This window comes from Ovis canadensis, chromosome 2 (genome assembly GCF_042477335.2).
Source record: "Ovis canadensis isolate MfBH-ARS-UI-01 breed Bighorn chromosome 2, ARS-UI_OviCan_v2, whole genome shotgun sequence".
Taxonomy (NCBI): Eukaryota; Metazoa; Chordata; class Mammalia; order Artiodactyla; family Bovidae; genus Ovis; species Ovis canadensis.
In genome coordinates, this window is record NC_091246.1 from 230428225 (window position 1) to 230454339 (window position 26115).

General features: G+C 42.1%; 1 protein-coding gene across 1 annotated transcript in view; it reads left to right on the plus strand.

Annotated features, from left to right (window-relative positions):
* The first annotated feature begins 2863 nt into the window (after positions 1-2863).
* The window catches only part of ACSL3 (acyl-CoA synthetase long chain family member 3), a 70607-nt gene continuing 47355 nt past the window's right edge, over positions 2864-26115 (plus strand). Inside the window, exon 1 of the mRNA XM_069574661.1 lies at positions 2864-3202. The gene's annotated coding sequence lies outside the window, so the exon portion shown is untranslated. The remainder of the gene's footprint in view (positions 3203-26115) is intronic.

Consider the following 26115-nt stretch of genomic DNA (forward strand, 5'->3'; position numbering starts at 1 on the left):
CTGATATTTCCTGGCTTCCCTTGCAGCTAGAATATGACCATATGACCCAATTCTGGCCGATAGGACTTGAGAAGCAGTCAGTCATTAGCTTTCTGAGAAAGGATTTCCTCCTTAATTAGAAGTGACGTGTAGGAAACATTCTCCTATTCTTTGGCTGCACACTATTGTGTTCTCATGTGACACTTGAAACTGTGGTAGCCATCTGCGAGTGTGATGGTCTAAGGAGAAAGCCAGAGTGAAAGATGTAAAGACTCAGGTCCTCAGTGACCTGGTAGAGTCCTTGAACCCATCTTAGATCTGCCCTGCCTCTTGAGTTATATTTAAGTGAGGTACATAAATGTCATAATCTAAGTTGATTGTTGTTGGATGTTCTTCTCCTTGAGGCCAGAACCATCTTAACGCAGAGATCTAGGGTTGTTACATTGCTTCAATCACTGTCTCCTATGTGTGTGCGTGCTCAGTAGCTCCAGTCCTGTCTGATTCTGCGACCCTGAGGACTATAGCCCATCAGGCTCCTCTGTCCATGTGATTTTCCAGGCAAGAATACTGGAGTGGGCTGCAATTCCCTCAGCCAGGGGATCTTCCCGACTCAGGGATGGAACCTGTGGCTCCGGCAGTCTCCTGCAGTGCAGGCGGATTCTTTATCAGCTGCGCTACCCTGAAAGCCCGTCAATCACTGTCTTCCCCTCCTGTTGCTGCTGCCGCTAAGTCACTTCAGTCGTGTCTGACTCTGTGCGACCCCATAGACGGCAGCCCACCAGGCTCCCCCATCCCTGGGATTCACAGGCAAGAACACTGGAGTGGGGTGCCATTTCCTTCTCCAATGTCTTCCCCTCCTAATCCACCAGAAATGAAAGACCAGAAGAGTTTCTGTTGAACTTATAAACATCAGCTGGTTCTGGTTTTACATTTTAATGATGATGAAAAATGCTAGTAGTATATAGTTTGCTATACAATCACAAACTATTCCTGGGCCCCTCCACAGAAGACAATCATTAGGTATTCATGAAAATTACAAAGACATCTCCTCTCAACCGTCCTGCAATTTGGAGAAATAACAAAACTGTAAAAGGAACTGTTGGATGTTTTCATTTAGTTGGCCATTACAGCTTCTGAATTGAGTTTTCCTAAAAAAGAGGGGAAATACAACCAAATTCCCTTAGTTTTTCAGATGCTGTAAATAAATATATACTGAAAACCTGTCTAAAAGAAGAGCAGTTATGCATGTATTATTTTATTTAAAAAACATAACATCATAGACTGGAGATATTACCATTTACTGTAAGCGAACAGGATGAGACTTTAGAAGGAACATTTTCTTTTAAAAGTATATATCATATCCACACAGCTGCCTAGCCACACACACACACTAGTAATATCGAAAGAGATAATGAAGATGTTAGGATGTTGCTGAAATTCTACAAGTCTGCTTTATGATTATTGATGGGGAATAAAAAAAGATTCCTGCCTTGGAAATTACTTATTTTCTAGAGACTTTTCCTGGTTCTAGAACTACCACTTTGATGGTATACTTTCCCCAGCATGCAGAATGATGGTGGTCTTTTAGATAAGAAATCTTCAGGATTTTATCCTTTGATAGGGCTTCGACAGATTAGGAAGCAACTGAACCTCTTCTTTAAGCAAGAAGAGCAGGTTTCCTGGGTCCGGGATCCTTTCCTTTAGGTAGTTAAATTGGCTTGGGGCCCAAGATGCGTGAGCTTTCTTTGCTCCTCGCCTCATCACTCCAGACAGCTCAAGTTCAGGCGGCTTCACAGATTTTGAGATTCCCTTGGGAAATCGAGCCCCTGCTTTTGCCCAAGGCTGGCTCATGCACGTCACCTTTCACCTACTTTAAAGATACGTTTTGCATCGCATGGTGGTTTACTATTCAAGTAGCTATTTCTAGCTCCTTCATTACTTCAAGACAAAATGAAACCCTCCAAATGTTTTACTTCTTGTGGAATCGAGTCTGACTTAAAAGTTACAACTTCGTTCACAGACCACTAAATAATATGTTGAATTAAAGAGAAAAACAAAAAAAGCTCAAGCCCACTACAGCTTGCATAACGAAAGCCATCTTTTTAATAGTGTATTGTAGTTGCTATTTTAGTCATTTGTGTTTTGCTTTGTTGGCTTGCAGGAAGGCAAGTCTACCTGTACTCTTTTCCCCATTCGTACTATCTAAAGTGAAATATAATGGCAAGCTCTTCAAAATACAGAAACACGTTCAGCTTCATAAAAAGAAGCTCAGAAACAGTACTGTGGGGTCAACTTTATCCTTTAGAAAACAAGTACCAATCTTGTATATGACTTTCCTGGTAGCTCAGACGGTAAAGCGTCTGCCTACAATGCGTATAGAGTGAGTGCACCGAGGGGAGATGGGCTATTTGCTGGGTTCGGTGAAGCCAAAGCAAGAATAAAAAACCTGCTTTGAATTCCTGAGCCCCTCTCGCTTCAGACATTTCCCCCAATCATTTTATTTTGCAAAATCTGACAAATCTGTGCAAGAACGAAACACATAATCCAGTTAAGAGGGAAGATAATGGCGCACTTTTTTCCAGATCTATATTAAGATTTATAGATTACAGCAACATCTGCGCTTGTAGTTTTTGGGAGGGGCGAGGCGGTGGTCTTTCCAACCCTAGGGGAAGGGCCCTTCCGCAGACCGAGCCGGACCGCTCCTCCTCCACCTACGTCCCGGCCGCACAGTCCAGCTCCCCTCCCCCGCCGCCGCGGTCCAGTCCTTCCCCGCCGACCGGCCCCCGCCCCGCGCAGGCTGCGGCTAGGTCCCGTCTGCCGCGGCTCGGGCGAATGACCCGTAGTAACCCCGCCCCGCCCCCGGCCGCCCGCCGTGCTCCCGGCCGGAATTCGATAGGCCCAGCCCCGCACGCGCCACCGCCCGCGGGCCAATGGGCGGCGGCCTCTCTGCATATGCAACGAGCGCCGGCCGGGGGTGCGCGTCCCGGGCGGTTCGGCTCAACAGACGCTGGTCTGCCGGCGCCGGTGTGCGAGTCCGCGCCTGTCGCCGCGGCCGGGGCTGGGACGAGGCGGTGGCGGCGGACCGAGTAGCAGACGGCCGTCTCCTCGCAGTGCGACCGCGGCGGCAGCGTCAGGGTCTCCAGGAGGCGGCCTAGGGCGCTAGTGCTCTGGGGGCGCAACCCAGGCCTGCGTGGGCCCGAGGAACCGGGGCCCCGGCGTCGCGGTGAGTGCGGCTCCCGTGGTGGTCATGGTGGGGCCTCCGCGTGCGGAAGGGCTGCGCCCCAAGGGCGACCCTGGCCCGGGGGAAGGATGCGGCCGGCCTGGAGGCCCCGGATCCCCGACGTGGCCGCCTAGCCCGGCGGTGCGGGCGTACCGGGCCACTCCGCGGCGAGGGTGAGGGGTGCCGCCGTGGGATACGGGAAGCGGCTGAGGTGGGGCTCGGGGCCGCAGAGCCCACGCGAATCCGGGGTGGGGGGGGACCGCAGGCCGAGCTGTCCGGGGGAGGAAGGATGCGCGGGGCTCCCTCCCGGCGCTTTGGGGGCGGGGTGGGCTGGGGGTTGGCCACTTTCACTAGCCGGGCTCTGACGCGGTCCTCGGGAGGAAACACCCCTGCGGTTTCCGAAACCCATGCTGGAGGGGCGGGCGGGGGGTGTGTTGCTGCGGGCCGTGAGGAGAGATTGAGGAGTATGAGGTGGGTCGACCTTGGTATTTGTTCTGGCCGCGATCGGAGGCGATGGGCCTGGGATGAATCCTATTCGTTTGGGGTTGGGAGTTGAAGGTTTACTTTCCCTAGGTGTATTTTAATTATGCACTGGTAATGGAATGGGTAATTCCGAGCAACTCGAGCGGGGTAGGAATGATCCAGCCCGTTTCACAGATGGGGAGCCCGAGGCCCAGAAACATTGAGCTGGTTTGTCCAGGCTGGCTTTGGAAAATGTGCTCTAAGCTATTGTGTATTTTGTTGTTTAGTCGCTAAGTCGTATCCGACTCTCTGCGACCCCATGGACTGTAGCCCACCAGGCTCCTCTGTCCACGGGATTCTCCAGGCAAGAACATTGGAAGGGGGTGCCATTTCCTCCAGGGTATCTTCGCGACGGAGGGATCGAACTCTCGTCTCTCCTGTCTCCTGATTGGCGAGCGGGATTCTTTACCACTGAGTCAGCTAGGAATTGCAGAGAAAATCACAGCTTCTCATTTGCCGTGATTTGGGGGCAAGTTAACGTGTCCAAACAGCAGTTCTCTCCACCTGTAAAATGGGAATAACCACTTCCTTAGAGAGTTGTTAACATACTATGCAGAAACTCTTCGTAGGAAACCTGGAATGTTGTCAGCTGAGAGGAAATAGGCCTTGTGAAATTGACTAGCGGAATAAGATGACAAACAGCTGACACTTACTGAGCCTTTATAACATTCCAGATTTCCTATGAAGAGTTTCTGCATAGTATCTCTAAAACTGTTAACAACTCTCTAAGGTGGTAGTTATTCCCATTTTATAGCTGGAGAGAACTGCTGTTTGGACACATTAACTTGCCCCCAGATGACTGCGAGTAAGAGGGGAAGCTGTAATCAGACCCGCCTGTTTGAAAATCTAGAGCTCTCTTATCCAAGCGTTATATTATGCTGCCTCTCTTTGGTGGCTGGCTGAATAGTTGTCACGGTGGAGTTTTGTTTGAGTGGCCAGGAGAGCAGTCATTTGATGATAACCTTTTCTGGTTCCCCAGGTTTGTTTCAGGAGTTGAGGGGTGGTGCTGAGTTGCTCCTAAAATTGTGTGTTAGAAGGTTATTACTGGGAAGAAGTGTGGCGACACGGGAGTGTACTGTATAGACCGTTGTTTTGTGTTCTGGAGTGTTCTTGTGCAGTTCTTAACACTTAGGAATGAGTAAGGCTTCTTCAGTCACTGGCATTTTCCTTTTAGTCTTTTCCTAGTTCATTCTTTTTCTGTAAAAAGAGTTGGTTCTGTAGTAAGATGGCAGTGTTGGGTGTAGGGCTGGATGTACGTAGATATACACTGGATGTACGGGGCTGGGGTGACAAGTCACCTAGTGTCCTTGGGTCTCAGGTACTGGGTTTGTGAGCTATGTGCACTGGATGATTTAAAGTTGTCCTTCTTGAAGGAAGGATGGATCGGGAAAATCAATCCCTGCCTGGTTTGGGAAGTCAGAGCCCCCCAAAGTCCCAGCACATTTCTCATTGCTTGTGTGCTCTTCTGCTGTCCTGTTTAACAATTCCTTATTTAGTTAATTGCTCACTTAGAGCTTTTAATTCCTGTTCTGTGTTAGGCAACATGTAAGGTGCTGGGAATGTAGCAGAGAACATAATTGATGCCATTTTTGCCTTTATAGAGGAAAGAATATGAAACAGGTCATCATACAAATAATAGATAATTACAAATTATGATGTGTATAATGAAGGAATTTGTGAATGAGTATTATATAGACTATTGTGATTTAGATGGAAATCTGGTCTAGGGAGGGTTTTTTTTTTTTTTTAAATGGTGGGTGACAAGTGCTTAGATGATTAGACTGGGTACTATTAAAGAAAACTTTTAAATTTGGGCGTGATTTTAGATTTATAGAAAAGTTGCAGATATGGGAATATTCCTATATACCATAATCCCTATACCATAACCCAGCTCCCCTGCTCTAATATTAGCATGTCACATAACCTTGGTTCATGTGTCAAAACAAAAGATTAATATTGATACTATACTCTAAATTATAAACTATGTTCAGATATCACCAATTTTCCCATGAATGCCCTTTTTTCTATTCCAGGATTGAGTCCATGATACCAGCTGGCATTTTGCGTTCATGTTATTTTAGTCTCTAGTATTAAATACTAATTTAAGAATTTCCTTTTTATGATTTACTTTTAATAATTTGTTATAGTAAGTGGTATAGAACACTAAGAAAGTAAATATATGGGTATGTAAAATAAACTACTGTATATCAACCCTTTTATTGGTTCCAATTTTGTTTAAATTAGGATTGTCCAGTATCAGTATGTAGAAAGTTTCTTTCTATGCCAGTCATCGGTTGACGGGCACTTGGGTTGCTTCCATGTCTTGGTTATTGTAAGTAGTGCCGCTGATATACATGTACTCAAATGTTCATTTTGAATTACAGTTTTCATCTTCTCTGGAGTGGAATTGCTGGGTCTCATGGTAGTTCTATTTTAGTCTTTTAAAGTACCTCCTTACTGTTTCTCTAGTGACTGTACCAAATTACATTTCCACCAACAGTGTAGTAGGGTTCTCTTTTCTCCTTTAGTATTTATTTGTAGACTTTTTGATGGTAGCCACGCTGACAGGTGTGACCCTCATCACAACCTCATTGTGGTTTTGACTTTTCGTTTCTCTGGTAATGATGTCGAACATCTTTTCATGTGTGTGTTGGCCATCTGTATGTCTTTTTTTTTTTTGAGAAATGTCCATTTAGGTCTTTTGCCCATTTTTAATTTCTTTTTGATAGAGTTATGTGAGCTGTTCATATATTTTGAATGTTAACCCTTTGTCAGTTGCATCATTTGTAAATACTTCTCTCATAGGTTGTCTTTTCATTTTGCTTACTGTTCCTTTTGCTGTGCAAAAGCTTTTAAGTCTCATTTGTCAATTAAAAGATGCCTGCCCCTTGAAAGAAAAGCTGTGACAAACCTAGACAGCATATTAAAAAGCAGAGACATTACTTTGCTGACAAAGGGTCTGTCTAGTCAGAGCTGTGGTTTTTCCAGTAGTCATGTATGGATGTGAGAGTTGGACTATAAAGAAAGCTGAGGGGAGGGAGGTGGGAGGGGGGGTTCAGGATGGGGAACACATGTACACCCATGGTGGATTCATGTTGATATATGGCAAAACCAATACAATACTGTAAAGTAATTAGCCTCCAATTAAAATAAATTAATATTAAAAATAATAAAATATTAAAAAAAAAAGCTGAGCACCAAAGAATTGATGCTTTTGAACTGTGGTGTTGGAGAAGGCTCTTGAGAGTCCCTTGGATTGGCAGGGAGATTAAACCAGTCAATTCTAAAGGAAATCAACCATGATTATTCATTGGAAGGACTGATGCTGAGGCTGAAGCTCTAATACTTTGGCCACCTGGTGAGAAGAACTGACTCATTATAAAAGACCCTCATGCTGGGAAAGATTGAAGGAGGGAGGAGAAGGGGATGACAGAGAATGAGATGCCTGGATGGCATCACTGACTCAACTGATATGAGTTTGAGCAAACTCTGGGAGATAGTAAAGGACAGGGAAGCCTGGAGTGCTGCAGTCCATGGGATCGCTGAGCGACTGAACTGTATTTTTATTTCCTTTGCCTTGGGAGACTGATCTAAGAAAATACTGCTATGATTTATACAAAGAATGTTTTACCTGTGTTCTTTTCTAGGAGTTTTATGGTGTCATGTCTTAGATTGTGTTGCTCAGTCATGTCCATTTCTTTGCGACCCCATGGACTGTAGCTCGCCAGGCTCCTCTGTCCATGGGATTTTCCAGGCAAGAATACTGGAGTGGGTTGCCATTTCCTCCTCCAGGGGATCTTCCCAGCCCAGGGATTGAACCCACATTGCTTACCTCACCTTTGTTGGCAGATGGATTCTTTACCACTAGCGCCGCCTGGGAAGACCTGCCTTATGTTAGATCTTTAAACAATTTGGAGTTTATTTTTGTAAATGTTTGGAGGAATGTTCCAACTTGTTATTTTACCTGTAGCTGTCCAGTGTTCCCAGCACCACTAACTGTAGAGCCTGTCTTTTATTCTGGGAAGATTTCTGAATTGATTTGGTGAGATACTACCAGATGACAATCTTGCATTCTGATGCTGTAGTTAAATGTACATATAGCCAAGAGTTTGGGAACTTTTTTGAGCAACAGTAGTTTTTTAATCTCAGTGTCTGTTCCTCCTCAGAATGTCACTCCAGCTCACATTGCAAGATGTGAAAATGAGAGAGGGGCTTTTTTTTCAAGAAGTCATTCTGCCTGCCTTTTGAGTACTTACAGCTTAAATATTCCTGTAATATTTAAACTTTCCCCGTTCAAATGAGCAGTTGGGAAGCAAGAAATTTTATATGAGTTTTGGACATCAGGCTGGGATTTGGATGTTTTCAGGAAAGCTAGGCCAAAAAGAGATGACAGTTTTTTCTAACTTTAGGTAAGTAGCATTATATTTATCAAAAGTACCTGATGTAGTTTATACTTTACAGAGTGACTTTAAATTCTAATCTCTTAGAAGTCAAATGATGACATAGTTTGGGAAATACAAGCCATTAAATGTGTGACTATTTCAGTTGAATGTGTATTAAACCAGTACAAATAATTCATTGTAGTACCTTTACTGAATGCCATTTGCAAAGTACTGTGCTAGATGTATAATGTGGAATAAATAAAAAGATGAACTTGTAAAATCCTTGCTTTCAAGGAGATTTCAACTTAATACTAATACTCAGATTTAATTTTTTTTTCCTTTTTTTAAGCTAACATGAAAGTGCTTTCATGTTAGCTTATTTGATTGTTAGAGCCTTATATCATTAGCAGAAATACTGAGAAAAGGGAGATTTAGAGGCAAAATTGCCAGACGTGGTAATTAATAGTAAATGGATTGGAGAAGGGGAAGTTGCATGATGGATGACTAGTTTACCATTTTGGTGCCATCAGTGGAGAGATGATGGGTGAGATTGCCTATGGAGAGACTAGAAAGAAAACTGGAGGAGGCTGAGTTTGCCGAGGAGATGGACACAGTGGCCAGTCCATGTGAGAGGGACAGCCTGAAGCAGGTGTCCCTGCTGCTGTGGAGAAGCACTCAGCACTGTGGAATGCTCTTGTGAGAAAACTGGAGCACCATCTGTTGGATTTAGCAACTTGGAAGTCACGGCTGACCTTGGCAGGAGAATGATGGTGGGGATGGGGTGGGGAGCAGTAGTAAGGGGAAGATGGGGAAAATGGGGATTGCAAGAATAGGAAACTGCTCCAGAGAGTGTTGATTGGTAGCACGATAAATACCTGTGGCTGATTCATGTTGATATTTGGCAGAAAACAAGAAAATTCTGTAAAGCAATTATCCTTCAATTTAAAAAATAGATAAACGTAGTAAAAAGCATGCTGATGGGAAAGTGTCTGAGTGGAGGAGGTTGAGTATAGATGAGGAAGCTGTTACTTGTTGGTGCAAAATGGAGCCTTGAGCAATTTCCAGAAAATTGCCAAGAACTGTTAAATTCCTAAAAATCATCCACTTTTCACTGACTCGTGACAGTCTTTCTAGAAAACCTCACTACACAGTATTGTGTGAAGCTGATTTAACACGTGACTTACTCTTGATTTTATTCACCTTAATATAGTGTATACTTTCGTCTGACTTTTGATCATAGTTTTTCTTTGATAAAGAAGGAGATGTTATAAACATTGAATCTTGTGATTTCTTCTGAATGCTATTTTTAGTTTCATAATAAATGTTTTCAGACTGCTTCTGTTTTCCTGACATTTTAAGTGCCTAAATTCTTTTTGTTTAAAACTATAGCTTCTATTTTTACTGAACTATGTTTCATGTTTCCCATTTTGAGGAATAAAGAATTGTCAGATGATTCAGTGGGTTTAACTGATCTGCTAATTTTTATTTGGAACTGAAGATACCAAAATAACCTATGTTTTGGATAAACTGGCTAACTATAGTTATCTGCTTGTTTGTGAAGGTATTACGAGGATATGTAGCGGGCATTGATTTATTTATATATATTTCTTTTTTTAAAATTTATTTTTAATTGGAGGATGATTGCTTTACAATATTGTATTGGTTTCTACCATACAGTAACTTGAATCAGCCATAAGTATATATGTATCCCCTCCCTCTTGAGCCTCCCTCCCACCCCCATACCCCACCCCTCTAGGTTGTCACAGAGCACCTTGTAACCTTGTTGAGTTCCTGTGTCATACAGCAGCTTCCTGCTAGTTGTCTGTTTTGCATATGGCAGTATATGTGTTGCAGCGCTACTCTTTCAGTTTGTCCCACTATCTTCTTCCCCTGCTGTGTCCACGAATCTGCATCTCTGTTCCTGCCCTGCAAATAGGTTCATCAGTACTGTTTTTCTAGATTCCGTATATAAGCATTAGTATCATTTCAGTTCAGTCACTCAGTCGTGTCCGACTCTTTGCGACCCCATGAATCGCAGCACGCCAGGCCTCCCTGTCCATCACCATCTCCCGGAGTTCTCGCAAACTCACGTCCATCGAGTCGGTGATGCCATCCAGCCATCTCATCCTCTGTCATCCCCTTTTCCTCCTGCCCCCAATCCCTCCCAGCATCGGATTCTTTTCCAGTGAGTCAACTCTTTGCATGAGGTGGCCAAAGTACTGGAGTTTCAGCTTTAGCATCAGTCCTTCCAAAGAACACCCAGGACTGATCTCCTTTAGAATGGACTGGTTGGATCTCTTTTCAGTCCAAGGGACTCTCAAGAGTCTTCTCCAACACCACAGTTCAAAAGCATCAATTCTTTGGTGCTCAGCTTTCTTCACAGTCCAACTCTCACATCCATACATGACCACTGGACAAATCATAGCCTTGACTAGACGGACCTTTGTTGGCAAAGTAATGTCTCTGCTTTTGAATAAGCTATCTAGGTTAGTCATAACTTTTCTTCCAAGGAGTAAGCGTCCTTTAATTTCATGACTGCAGTCACCGTCTGCAGTGATTTTGGAGCCCCCCCAAATAAAGTCTGACACTGTTCCCACTGTTTCCCCATCTATTTCCCATGAAGTGATGGGACCAGATGCTATGATCTTTGTTTTCTGAATGTTGAGCTTTAAGCCAACTTTTCCACTCTCCTCTTTCACTTTCATCAAGAGGCTTTTTAGTTCCTCTTCACTTTCTGCCATAAGAGTGGTGTCATCTGCATATCTGAGGTGATTGATATGTCTCCCAGCAATCTTGATTCCAGCTTGTGCTTCTTCCAGCCTAGCGTTTCTCATGATGTACTCTTCATAGAAGTTAAATAAGCAGGGTGACAATATACAGCCTTGATGTACTCCTTTTCCTATTTGGAACCAGTCTGTTGTTTCATGTCCAGTTCTAAGTGTTGCTTCCTGACCTGCATATAGGTTTCTCAAGAGGCAGGTCAGGTGGTCTGGTATTCCCATCTCTTTCAGAATTTACTTCACTCTGTATAACAGACTCCAGGTTCATCCACCTTAGTTCAACTGACTAAATTTGTTCCTTTTTATGACTGAGTAACTTTCCATTGTATATATGTACCACAGCTTCTTTATCTCATTTATCTGTTAGTAGACATCTAGGTTACTTCCATGTCTTGGCTATTGTAAATAGTGCTGCAGTGAACATTGGGAATACATGTGTCTTTTTGAATTGTGGTTTTCTCTGGGTATATGTCCAGTAGTGGGATTGCTGGGTCATTTAGTAGTTTTAGTCCTAGTTTTTTTTTTTTTAAAGGAATCTACTCAAATTAGTGCATATATTGCAAGACACTGGGAATTTGAAAATGACTAAGGATCGTCCCTGCTCTAAAAGAGCTCAGGATTCATGAAAGGAAATGTATGAACATTATATGTATAAGGGAAGAAGGTATATGAGCATATGTGTTACTGTGCAGTGTAGTTCATACAGTCAGAACAGGGCAGGTAAAGGGGAGACTTGACAGGGGAGGTCTTATTTTTTTTTTTTCCTCTCCTTCAGAAGTAGTTTTTTGGCAGGAAGTGTGAAGAAGGCTGAGCGCTGAAGAATTGATGCTTTTGAATTGCGGTGTTGGAGAAGACTCTTGAGAGTCCCTTGGGCTGCAAGGAGATCCAACCAGTCCATTCAGAAGGAGATCAACCCTGGGATTTCTTTGGAAGGAATGATGCTAAAGCGGAAACTCCAGTACTTTGGCCACCTCATGCAAAGAGTTGACTCATTGGAAAAGACTCTGATGCTGGGAGGGATTGGGGGCAGGAGGAGAAGGGGCCGACAGAGGATGAGATGGCTGGATGGCATCACGAACTCGATGGACGTGAGTCTGAGTGAACTCTGGGAGTTGGTGATGGACAGAGAGGCCTGGCATGCTGCGATTCACGGGGTCTCAAAGAGTCAGACACGACTGAGTGACTGAACTGAACCGAACAAGGTATTGTGAATCCAGCACGTGAGCAAACCCGTCAAGCATACATTACTTAAAGGGGACTGCTGCTGCTGCTGCTGCTAAGTCGCTTCAGTCGTGTCTGACTCTGTGTGACCCCATAGATGGCAGCCCACCAGGCTCCCCCATCCCTGGGATTCTCTAGACAAGAATACTGGAGTGGGTTGCCATTTCCCTCTCCAGTGCATGAAAGTGAAAAGTGAAAGTAAAGTTGCTCAGTCGTGTCCGACTCTTAGCGACCCCATGGACGGCAGTCTACCAGTCTCCTCCTTCCATGGGATTTTCCAGGCAAGAGTACTGGAGTGGGGTGTCATTGCCTTCTCCATAAAGGGGACTGCTGCTGCTACTGCTGCTAAGTCGCTTCAGTCATGTCCGACTCTGTGCGACTCCATAGATGGCAGCCCACTAGGCTCCTCTGTCTCTGGGATTCTCCAGGCAAGAATACTGGAGTGGGGTGCCATTTCCTTTTCTAATGCATGAAAGTGAAAAGCGAAAGTGAAGTCGCTCAGTTGTGCCGACTCTTGGCGACCCCATGGACTGCAGTCTACCAGGTTCCTCCTTCCATGGGATTTTCCAGGCAAGAGTACTGGAGTGGGGTGCCATTGCCTTCTTCATAAAGGGGACTAGGAAATACTAATTCCTTAAGAATAAGAGTGTTCAAGCTGTCTGAAGATACATAAAAGATATGGTTAATGTTGAGTGAGCAATGTAGAGGTTAGAGAGGTCCTATTGACCAGGGTCGCCAGGAAAAGATCAGCTGAGCAAATGAGACATAGATTGGATTTGAAAAAAACAGTTGGGTTTAAGGTAGAGGTACTCTAATGGGGATGTCCAGGGCAACTGGGGAAGAGCAGGATTGACAAATCAATTGAGGCATTCTCTGTTCTGGGGGACTAGAGAAGCTGTGAGCATAAGTCACATCCCGGGAGAAACAAAAACACTGGAGCCTTGGAGTATAAAGACTATTAAGACCTTCCCTAAGACTCATTTATTGATTCCTTCAACTCACCAAGTACACTTGACCCCTGAACAACATGGGTTTGAACTGTGTGGGTCCACTTATTTGTGGGTTCCCCACCTCCCCCGCATTGCAGTGTGTACTACAGCACCACACAGTCCAAGGTTGGTTGAATCCCTGGATGTGGAACCATGAGTATGGAGGGCCGACTATGAAATTAAATAGTAATTTATAAAACCTTGTGTTGTTGAAGGGTCAGCTGTAATTGTCAAACGAATGGTAGCAAGGGATGGGAATAGGAAGGGAGACTGGGCAGCCAGTAAGTGAAGAGAACCCTGTGAACTCTGCATTTCTCAGGTCTGGCCTGAGTTGTTTTTAACACTGCTGTTTGTGGATGTGGCGCTGCCCATACCAGTTAGCCTTTGCGGAGCTGTTTCCTCGTCTGTAAACCTTTCTTGCTCAGCGCTCTTGTGAGCTGCTTCTCCATCAGTGCTGTTTTGCTTTTACTTCTCTTTCCATCTCTTCCTTTTACTTAGCTCAAGACTTTTTTTGTTTCTGTCTTATTTCTTTTTTCAGCGTCTTTGAAACTTTATCAGTTAACCTTGTGTGTTTCCCCCATGTTTATGTGTTTGCTACTTGTAATTTACTAGGGCACTTGCATGTGTTTGATTAAATACTGGGCTTCCGCTTGTGACTCAGCTGATAAAGAATCCACCTGGGTTCGATCCCTGGGTTGGGAAGATCCCCTGGAGAAGGGAAAGGCTACCCACTCTAGTATTCTGGCCTGGAGAATTCCATGGACTGTATAGTCCATGGGGTCTCAGTGTCAGACATGACTGTCTTTCACTTTCACTTATTAAATACTAATTACTCAGATATGCAGATGATACCACCCTTATGGCAGCAAGTGAAGAGAAACTAAAAAGCCTCTTGATGAAAAGTGAAAGAGGAGAGTGAAAAAGTTGGCTTAAAGCTCAACATTCAGAAAACTAAGATCATGGCGTTTGCTCCCATCAGTTCATGGGAAATAGATGGGGAAACAGTATCAGACTTTATTTTGGGGGGCTCCAAAATCACTGCAGGTAGTTGCAGCCATGAAATTAAAAGACGCTTACTCCTTGGAAGGAAAGTTATGACCAACCTAGATAGCATATTCAAAAGCAGAGACATTACTTTGTCAACAAAGGTCCGTCTAGTCAAGGCCATGGTTTTTCCAGTGGTCATGTATGGATGTGAGAGTTGGACTATAAAGAAAGCTGAGTGCCAAAGAATTGATGCTTTTGAAGTGTGGTGTTGGAGAAGACTCTTGAGAGTCCCTTGGACTGCAAGGAGATCCAACCAGTCCATCCTAAAGGAGATTAGTCCTGAGTGTTCATTGGAAAGACTGATGCTGAAGCTGAAACTCCAGTACTTTGGCCACCTCATGTGAAGAGTTGACTCACTGGAAAAGACCCTGATGCTGGGAGGGATTGAGGGCAGGTGGAGAAGGGGACGACAAAGGATGAGATGGCTGGATGGCATCACTGACTTGATGCCCATGAGTTTGGGTGAACTCCGGGAGTTGGTGATAGACAGGGAGGCCTGGCGTGCTGTGGTTTATGGGGTTGCAAAGAGTTGGACACGACTGAGCAACTGAACTGAGCACTGCTGCATAAATCTTTTTTTAAGTATGTATATTTTATTGAAGTATAGTTGATTTACAGTATTTCAGGTGTACAGCAATATGGTTCAGTCATACCTTTTGAATATTATTTTCTAAATTGGTTTTGTTAGAATAAAACAGTTTGTTTTTCTGCATTGCTGTTTCTGGGTTATAAAATAGTCATTATCATTTTGACCTTTGTTGGCAAAGTAATGTCTCTGCTCTTGATTATGCTATCTAGGTTGGTCACAACTTTTCTTCCAAGGAGTAAGCGTCTTTTAATTTCACGGCTGCCATCACCATCTGCAGTGATTTTGGAGCCCCAAAAAATAAAAGTCTGACACTGTTTCCACTGTTTCCCCATCTATTTCCCATGAAGTGATGGGACTAGATGCCATGATGTTCATTTTCTGAATGTTGAGCTTTAGGCCAACTTTTTCACTCTGCACTTTCACTTTCATTAAGAGGCTTTTTAGTTCCTCTTCACCTTCTGCCATAAGGGTGGTGTCATCTGCATAGCTGAGGTTATTGATATTTCTTCCGGCAATCTTGGTTCCAGCCTGTGCTTCTTCCAGCCCAGCGTTTCTCATGATGTACTCTGCATATAAGTTAAATAAGCAGGGTGACAATATACAGCCTTGATGTACTCCTTTTCCTATTTGGAACCAGTCTGTTGTTCCATGTCCAGTTCGAACTGTTGCTTCCTGACCTGCATACAGATTTCTCAAGAGGCAGTTCAGGTGGTCTGGTATTCCCATCTCTTTCAGAATTGTCCACAGTTTCTTGTGATCCACACAGTCAAAGGCTTTGGCATAGTCAATAAAGCAGAAATAGATGTTTTTCTGGAACTCTCTTGCTTTTTGCATGATCCAGCGGATGTTGGCAATTTGATCTCTGGTTCCTCTGCCTTTTCTAAAACCAGCTTGAACATCTGGAAGTTCACAGTTCATGTATTGCTGAAGCCTGGCTTGGAGAATTTTGAGCATTACTTTACTAGCATGTGAGATGAGTGCAGTTGTGTGTTAGTTTGAGCATTCTTTTGCATTGCCTTTCTTTGGGATTGGAATGAACACGGACCTTTTCCAGTCCTGTGGCCACTGCTGAGTTTTCCAAATTTGCTGGTGTATTGAGTGCAGCACTTTCACAGCATCATCTTTCAGGATTTGAAACAGCTCAACTGGAATTCCATCACCTCCGCTAGCTTTGTTTGTAGTGATGCTTTCTAAGGCCCAGTTGACTTCACATTCCAGGATGTCTGGCTCTAGGTGAGTAACCACACCATCGTGATTATCCAGGTCGTGAAGATCTTTTTTGTACAGTTCTTCTGTGTATTCTTGCCACCTCTTCTTAATATCTTCTGCTTCTGTTAGGTCCATACAATTTCTGTCCTTTATCAAGCCCATCTTTGCATGAAAAGTTCCCCTGGTATCTCTGATTTTCTTGAAGAGATCTCTAGTCTTTCCCATTCTGTTGTTTTCCTCTATTTCTTTGCATTGACCACTGAGGAAGGCTTTCTTATCTCTTCTTGCTGTTCTTTGGAACACTGCATTCAGATGCTTATATCTTTCCTTTCCTCCTTTGCTTTTCACTTCTCTTCTTTTCACAGCTATTTGTAAGGCCTCCCCGGACAGCCATTTTGCTTTTTTGCATTTCTTTTCCATGGGGATGGTCTTGATACCAGTCTCCTGTACAGTGTCACGAACCTCAGTCTATAGTTCATCAGGCACTCTATGTATCAGATCTAGTCCCTTAAATCTATTCCTCATTTCCACTGTATAATCATAAGGGATTTGATTTAGGTCATACCTGAATGGTCTAGAGGTTTTCCCTACTTTCTTCAATTTAAGTTTGAATATGGCAATAAGGAGTTCGTGATCTGAGCCACAGTCAGCTCCTGGTCTTGTTTTTGTTGACTGTATAGAGCTTCTTCATCTTTCGCTGCAAAGAATATAATCCATCTGATTTTGGTGTTGACCATCTGGTGATGTTCATGTGTAGAGTCTTTGTTGTGTTGTTGGAAGAGGGTGTTTGCTATGACCAGTGCGTTCTCTTGGCAAAACTCGATTAACCTTTGCCCCACCTCATTCTGCATTCCAAGGCCAAATTTGCCTGTTACTCCAGGTGTTTCTTGACTTCCTACTTTTGCATCCCAGTCCCCTATAATGAACAGGACATCTCTTTTGGGTGTTAATTCTAAAAGATCTTGTAGGTCTTCATAGAACTTCAGCTTCTTCAGCATTACTGGTTGGGGCATAGACTTGGATTACTGTGATATTGAATGGTTTACCTTGGAAACGAACAGGGATCATTCTGTCATTTTTGAGATTGCATCCAAGTACTGCATTTCAGACTGTTCTGTTGACCATGATGGCTACTCCATTTCTTCTAAGGGACTCCTGCCCGTAGTAGTAGATGTAATGGTCATCTGAGTTAAATTCACCCATTCCAGTCCATTTTAGTTTGCTGATTCCTAGAATGTCGACGTTCACTCTTGCCATCTCCTGCTTGACCACTTTCAATTTGCCTTGATTCATGGACCTGACATTCCAGGTTCCTATGCAATATTGCTTTTTACAGCATCGGATCTTGCTTCTAATACCAGTCACATCCACAGCTGGGTATTGTTTTTGCTTTGGCTCCATCCCTTCATTCTTTCTAGAGTTATTTCTTCACTGATCTCCAGTAGCATATTGGACACCTACTGACCTGGGGAGTTCCTCTTTCAGTATCTTATCATTTTGCCTTTTCATACTGTTCATGCGGTTCTCGAGGCAAGAATACTGAAGTGGTTTGCCGTTCTCTTCTCCAGTGGACCACATTCTGTCAGACCTCTCCACCATGCCTGCCTGTCTTGGGTAGCTCCCTATGGCATGTCTTAGTTTCATTGAGACAAGGCTGTGGTCCTAGTGTGATTAGATTGACTAGTTTTCTGTGATTATGGTTTCAGTGTGTCTGACCCCTGATGCCCTCTTGCAACACCTACCATCTTACTTGGGTTTCTCTTATCTTGGACGTGGGGTATCTCTTCACGGCTGCTCCAGCAAACCGCAGCCACTGCTCCTTACCTTGGACGAGGGATATCTCCTTACTGCCGCCCCTCCTGACCTTGAACGTGGAATAGCTCCTCTAGGTATTCCTGCACCCCCACAGGAGTTTTGCTTCTTCTGGCCACCGCCCATGGCCTCGGACATGGGGTAGCTCCACTTGGCTGCCGCCCCTCGGGCATGGGGTCCTGCACTGTCACAGCCTGGCACTCTCAGCTGCTGCCCCTGAACTTGGACATGGTGTAACTCCTATTGGCTGCCACCCCTTGGGCTGGGGGTCCTTCCGGCTTCTGCCCCTCACCTTGGACATGGGGTAGCTCCTCTTGGCTGTGCTATTTCTGCTGGTCACAGCTGCTGCACATTTATTAAATAGTAAAGCACTTATGTAAATGACTACAGTTAGTATTGCCTTTATTGAGAGTCAGCTAGATTGGGATACAGAAAGAAGTGATTTGGAAATTTTAGTTCATCTTCTCAGGGTGGAGGAGAAACAAGTGCTATGGCAAAGTGACAGAGGTAACTGTCTCATAAGTTTGCCTAGATTTGATCAGGTACCCAAAAAGGGGAAAGCAAATCCATTGTTCACATAGGTTAATTGTTCAGTCTCTCAGTTGTGTCCTACTCTTTGTGACCCCCAAGGACTACAGGACCCCAGGCTTCCCTGTCCATCACCAATTCCTGGAGCTTGCTCAAACTCGTGTCCATCGAGTTGGTGATGCCATCCAACCATCGCATTCTGTGTCATCCCCTTCTCCTCCTGCCTTCAGTCTTTCCCAGCATCAGGGTCTTTTCCAGTGAGTCAGTTCTTTGCATCAGGTGACCAAAGTATTGGAGCTTCAGTTTCAGCATCATTCCTTCCAGTGAATGAATATTCAGGACTGATTGCCTTTAGGATGGACTGGTTGGATCTCTTTGCAGTTCAAGGGACTCTCAAGCGTCTTCTCCAACACCACAGTTCAAAAGCATCAAGTCTTTGGCGCTGAGCTTTCTTTATAGTCCAACTGTCACATCCATACATGACTACTGGAAAAACCATAGCTTTGACTAGATGGACCTTTGTTGGCAAAGTCATGTCTCTGCTTTTTAATATGCCTCCTAGGTTGGTCATAGCTTTTCTTTCAAGGAGCAAGTGTCTTTCAGTTTCATGGCTATAGTTACCATTTGCAGTGATTTTGGAGCCTCCCAAAAAAGTCTGTCACTGTTTCAATTATTTCCCATGAAGTGATGGGGCCGGATGCCATGATCTTCGTTTTCTGAGTGTTGAGCTTTAAGCCAACTTTTTCAGTCTCCTCTTTCACTTTCATCAAGAGGCTCTTTAGTTCTTCTTCTTTTTCTGCCTGTAGGTATCATCTGCATATCTGAGGTTATTGATATTTCTCCCGGCAGTCTTGATTCCAGCTTGTTTTTCATCCAGCCTGGCATTTCACATGATATACTCTGCATATAAGTTAAATAAGCAGGGTGACAATATACAGCCTTGACGTATTCCTTTCCTGATTTGGAACCAGTCTTAGTTGTATTATGACTGTAATTAACCAGGTTAATTGTATTATGAAATAAATAGAATTTCATAGATGATTTGATAAATCCAGTGTCTTGAATTCCAAAACTTAGAATTCTACCTCTTCACATTTGGGAGCTACTCATATTCAGAAGTTCTAAGAGTTAAGAAATGATGTAAAAATGGATCTGTTTTACATGTAATAAATGTCCTTTGTGTAGTTGCTGTGTTGAAGCATTTAAAGCCCCTAAAGAAATCTGGAGTAGCAAATTTTGATTAGAATTTTATTTTAATGCTGGTTACTAGTAGTATTATTAGTTAACGTTAATATTAGTTATTAGTAGTCCCCCTAAAAATGACATGTAGAATTCAAATGAAAACATTAACAAATAGAATTGTGTGTGAATACATTTAGATTCATTATCATTACTACTCAATAGTATTTTAAATCTATGTTACAGATTCACAGCAAGTTGATGTCTTTCTTGATGTTCAGTTATATTGATTAAAAAGGAAATTCTATCCACTATTCTAGTGATTCATACTTAAATGTTTTATAGAGTAGCGAAGTTTTGATGGCCTTCACTCGATCCAGTATTCTCCATTTGAATGGTAGTAGAAAGTATTAGTTGCGTGTATAGTCGTGCAGCAGAGAGGAATTATTGAGAATTTTTTTTTGTATGTGTAGGTGATTAGAAGTTTGGAAGGAGATGGGGCAATGTCAAGGTTGCTGCTCCCTTGACTTCACATGAAAAGATTTCTTAGAGTCAGGCCAAATACTTCTCATAGCTATTGAAGGTAGATTCCTTTTTCTTACACCTTCTGCTTTTAAAACACAAGCTAGTTTTTGAACATTTATGAAAAAGCTGCAGAGGGCAGGAAAAACTGGGCACATTGAAGAATGGAAGAGAGGAGCAGGAAGGCAACTCTTTGTCTTAGTAGCTTTTAATTTTGAAACCTGTTCAGGTTAATGGTAAAATAATTGAGTTTATGAAAAGAAGAAAAAAAGCATTTTATGGAATGGAGCTGGAGTGGGATCCAGAGAGTGGGCTTCAGTAGTTCTTTGTCGTAAAATCCAAGGACATGTAAATCTTTGCATGGAATATTAGATATGCAGAAAAAAATACTAGTATATGTATTTTCTTAAACATAAATTTGTGATCATCTAACTAAAGCTCATGGAAAGAAATTCCCAAAATTGACTAGCTGGCTAAGGAGGCTGAATGGACTGGTACCAGTTCCAAATACAAGATGTGTTAAGCATAGTTATTTTCCATTATTATTTTCTAAGGGACTCAAGGATATATAAGTGATTTCAGTCTCTTCTAACTTTTGCATCTTTATTGTGTGCTTAGTTGCTCAGTTGTGTCCGACTCTTTGTGACCCCATGGACTGTAGCTCGCCAGGCTCCTCTCTCCATGGGGATTCTCCAGGCAAGAATGCTGGAATGGGTTGCCATGGCCTCTTCCAGGGGATCTTCCCAACCCAGGGACTGAACCCAGGTCTCGCATATCACAGGCAGATTCTTTACTGTCTGAGTCACCAGGGAAGCCCTGAGCCACCAGGAAATCTTTATTAAATCAGTAATAATAGCAGCTGGGAATTGTGTACTTATTATGAGGCAAGTGTTATCTTCTTCACATGTATTAGGTGTTTATGTGATACAGATATTTCTCTACCCATTTTACAGATGAGGAAACGAGGGTTAGGTAATTTATCTCAGGTGACATTTAGTATGAATGTTCTGAATGTTCATCGGAAGGGCTGATGCTAAAGCTGAAACTCCAGTCCTTTGGCCACCTCATGCGAAGAGCTGACTCATTGGAAAAGACCTGATGCTAGGAAAGATTGAGGGCAGGAGGAGAAGGGGGCGACAGAGGAGGAGATGGTTGGATGGCATCACTGACTCAGTGGACATGAATTTGAGTAAACTCCTGGAGTTGGTGATGGACAGGGAGGCCTGGCATGCTGCAGTCCATGGGGTCACAAAGAGTCGGCCATGACTGAGCAACTGAACTGACTGACTGACATTTATTAAGTAGTTGAACTAAGTGTTAAGCCTAGTCTTTTTGGCTCCATAGTCTAAGCTCTCAGTAAGAGTACAGTTGAATTGACTTTAGTACGTTCAGAATCAGAGGGAAGAAGAAATTATCAAGGTAAAACAAAATATTAATATTGGTACCCACAGTTTTATATATATATATAAATAAATTTAAAATGCTATTAAAACTTACATTGTGTTTTGTAATTTATGTAGAGTACTTTCACCTACTTTCCTGTTTTTCTCTCACGGGAGTTTTGTGAGGTATTTGTTATCACCCCAGTTTTACAGTGAATATGAAGCTTGGGGATGCTGATTGACTTGTCCATGTTACACAGCAGGTGAATGAGGGGCCATCATCAAACCTAGAGCATAGCTGTAGTTCTGAAACGAACAGATCTGTTGAACAGTTTTTATGTGCAATCAAACCAGTGTTGCAGGTAGTAGGACCTTTAGTAGATCTTACAAAAAGTGTGTAAATGAAGCAAATACCTGTCTGCTTTGAAACTCCACATGAAAAAGAAATTTGCACCAAAACCAGCTATACTAATAACTAGCATTTATCATGCCTTTGCATTTTTCCAGAGTCACTTATTACCTGTTCTGTGCTTAGTCACTCAGGTCATGTCCAACTGTTTGCAACCCCATGGACTGTGGCCCGCCAGGCTCTTCTGTCCGTGGGGATTCTCTAGGCAAGAATACTGGAGTGGGTTGCCGTGCCCTCCAGGGAATCTTCCCAACCTAGGGATCGAACTCAGGTCTCCCGCATTGCAGGCAGATTCTTTACCGTCTCAGCCACCAGGGAAGTCCCCCTTATTATCTACTGTACTTTAAATTTCGTGCATGTGGGGAAATAAGGTACAGAAAAGTTATTTCATTAATATCACACTTAACTAGTGGTGGATCTCAGGCTGTAATTGGTTTGCTTAGTTCAGGAAATGATTAATGGCAGGATGACTGGCTCATTCTGGTTTGCTTGGGACTTCCCCGGTTTTAGTACTAAAAAGTCCTGAATCCCAGGAAACCCTAAAGTCCTAGGCAAACCAGAGTGGTTGGGTATCCTGATTGTCCCACTTTGTGATGGACTGGGGATAGGAGTAGGGTTGCCATACAAAATACCAGGCATCGGAATTTCAGATAAGCACTGAATAATGTTTTTCTTTGTGTCCCAGATATTGCATGGACATATGTTCGCTGAAATTTGTTGTTTAATTGAAGCTCAGCTTTTAACTGGACTTAATTTTTGTTGTTAAATCTGGCAACCCTAAGGAAGAGTAAAGGGCCATTCCAATGGGTGAATCCACTTTACTGCCTTCTTGCGTGTGAACCTCAGGCTTTTATATATTTATCTGTGTAAGAGAAGATCACCTGGCAGTTTCCTTTTCTGGGGTGCTTGACTCATTCTTTTAGCCAGGTGGCCAGAGATGTAAGAGATCAGGATGAATGTATGAGATTTGATTTTGCCAGTGCATTAAAACTTGTGTATGTTGATTTGAGCAGTTCTCCTTTACTTGGCAGGAAATTTAACCCAGATCTGAACTCCTCTCCTCTTTGTTGGATCTACCAGCTCAATCTCATAGACCACCCACATCATCTTTAGACTTTGTGTTAAAAAGTACTTCTGTTTAAATAGTACATTCATGTGATTCAGAATGAAAAGGAAGTAAGGGCTTTCCGTACTCCTTTCTTAAACTTGTTCTTTTTCCCACCAGGGAGACAATCTCATCTGATTGGAAAATGTTAAGTTTTTGAAATGAATTTGTAGAAGTCTTCTCATTGAGGGTTTTTCCTTGTTTTGTTATTTAAAACGGATAACTCTTTTCTTACTTCTTTTCCCTTTACCCCCCAAAGGAGAGGGGAAAGTACCTTATATAGAAGACAGAATTGGGTTCCACAGGTTATTTAAATCTCCAATGTTTGATGGTCTGTTGGTACTTCTAAATCATTTTAGGGGTCCTTTACATCAGTAGAATATAGTTTTGAAATAGAACTAGTTTAATTCTATCAACATTAGTGGTGAGCAAATTAGGATTTAGTGACTTGAACAATGACTTACAGTAATTGGTTGCAGAGCTGAGATTGGTGTAGGTGTGTTTTTGAGTATTCTTGTGCACAGATGTATTTATGAAAATCCTTGTTCTAAGTCAGGCAGAAAAAGATAAAGATTCCCCTGTCTAATTTCTTTGTTTCTTATTTAATTGTATGACAAGACCCAACATTTTTTCTTTTTTGAAAAAACATCCATCTTGGACTTTATTTAGAAAAGGAAAGTAGAATAAAAGTAGTAAATTTAAATTACTTCAATCAAGGTTAGGGAAGTCAAGGAAATACTACTGTATTTGTAGTTCAAGGAGAATACCCAAGAGTCCTGTTATTTCAACTATTAGTATAAAAGGACTGAAAATCTAAAAAGTACAGTGGAGGACTCAAGATTATGTAAAGTTGTTTCTGTTCAGCAGCTTTTTAATTTTTAAAAATATTTCCAAAATTTTTATTTTGAAACTTAATGTTGCTTTTCCTTTATTGAAGCATAGTTGATTTACAATATTGTGCATTTCAGGTATATGGCAAAGTGATTCAGATAGATATCTGTATTTTAGATTATTTTCCATTATAGATTATTATGAGATACTGAATGTAGTTCTCTGTGCTGTATGGTAAATCCTTGATGCTTATCTATTTTATGTATAGTATTAATAGTTTTGAATCCCATACTCCTGATTTATCCTCCCTCCCTTCCCCTTTGCTAACCATAAGTTTGTTTTCTATGTTTTGAGAATCTGTTGCTGTTTTGTGTGGATTCATTTGTATTATTATTTTTATCCTTTTGAGAAAGCTGAATTTTTTTTTTACTAGTTGATTTACGTTGTTAGTTTCAGGTATACAGCAGAATGATTCAGTTTTTATATATATAAAGAAGACACATAAGAATTGAGTTATATATATGAATATGTATACTCACTTGTATATATATGTAAAGAACGTATGCCGCTGCTGCCGCTGCCAAGTCGCTTCAGTCGTGTCCGACTCTGTGCGACCCCATAGACGGCAGCCCACCAGGCTCCTGTGTCTCTGGGATTCTCCAGGCAAGAACACTGGAGTGCGGTGCCATTGCCTTCTCCAATAAAGAATGTATAATAGAATATAAATACTTTTTCAGATTCTTTTTCTTTATCAGTTATTTCCAAATACTGAGTATAGTTTTATGTACTATGCAGAAGGTCCTTGTTGGTTATCTATTTTATATATAGTGGTGTGTATATGTTATTTCCAAGTGCCTAATTTTCCCTGCCCCCCTCTCACCTTTGGTAATTATAAATTTGTTTTCTCTGTCTTAGGGGTCTATTTCTGTCTTGTAAATAAGTTCATTTGTATCTTTGTGTTTAGATCTGCATATAAGTGATATCTATGATATTGTCTTTCTCTGACTTAGTATGGTAATATCTTGATCCATCCATGTTGCTGCAAATGGTGATACTCTTTTTTATGGCTGTGTAGTACCCCATTTGTGTGTGTGTGTGTTCTTTACCCATTTTTCTGTCAGTGGACATTTAGGTTGCTTTTCTTCAGGACATTCAGAAGCAATAATTTATGGGTTTTGTAAATAGTAATAGCTGCCGTGAACATTGGGAAGCATGTGTCTTTTTGAATTAGAATTTTCATCTTTTCCAGATATCTGCCCAGGAGTGGGGCTGCTGGATTATATGGCAGCTCTGTTTTTAGTTTTATACTGCACCAGATTGCATTCCCACCATAGGATGGGTTCCTTTCCTCCACACCCTCTCCATTATTTGTTATTTATAAATTCTCATTGTGGTTTTGATTTTCATTTCCCTACTAATTAGTGATGTTGAACATCTTTTCATATGCCTATTGGCTGTCTCTGTGTCTTCTTTTGAGAAATATCTATTTAGGTCTGCTGCTCATTTTTTGATTTTTTTTTTTTTTGATACTGAGCTGTGTGAGCTGTTTGTATAGCTATTTGTACATTTTGAATATTAATTCCTAGTTAGTCTCATTGTTGTAAATATTTTCTCCCATTCTGTATGTTGTCTTTTTATGGTTTTCTTTGCTGGACAAAAGTGTTTAATTAGATCTTACCTGTTTATTTTTGCTTTTATTTCATTTGCCTTGGGAGACTGGTTAAATTTATTTCTAGGGGTTTTTTTGGACACAATTTTTTTTTAAGCTTTTTATTTTGTATTGGTATATAGCCGATTAACAATGTTGTGATAGTTTCAGTTGGATATTGAAGGAACTCAGCCATACATATATACATGTATCTGTTCTCCCCCAAACTCCCCTCCTATCCAGGCTGCCACATAACATTGAGCAGAGTTCCATGTAGTATACAGTAGGTCCTTGTTGGCTCTCCTTTTTAAATATAGCAGTGTGTACATGTTCACTGATGTACAACTTTAAATGGGATTTTTTAAACTGCTTTTCACTTTTTAATTTAAATATATTTATGGCGAAGACTTGAATTTTCCTCCCTCCTTCCTTCCCTTCTCTCCTTTTCCCTTTCTTCCCTCTTCCCTTCTGATATGTCTTTAGGGCCAGAAGTTTTATTTTCTGAGATTAGAATAAATAAAAGCCTCGTAGTTTTCTTAAAAAGAAAAGATCAAACTATTATTTCCTCATCACATTTCCTAGTTGTGAATTGAAAGTTTATTTAATCCAGATGGTAACATGACTCAGTCCTCTAAAAATGTCCTTAATAGACTTTCTGGTCCAGAATCTCTTGACCTTTTTAATTTGTTGTATTGAGGAAGTACTTACATGGATTAATGGGCTTGATTTTTAGCTGTACAGTCTAATTTCATTCATAAAAC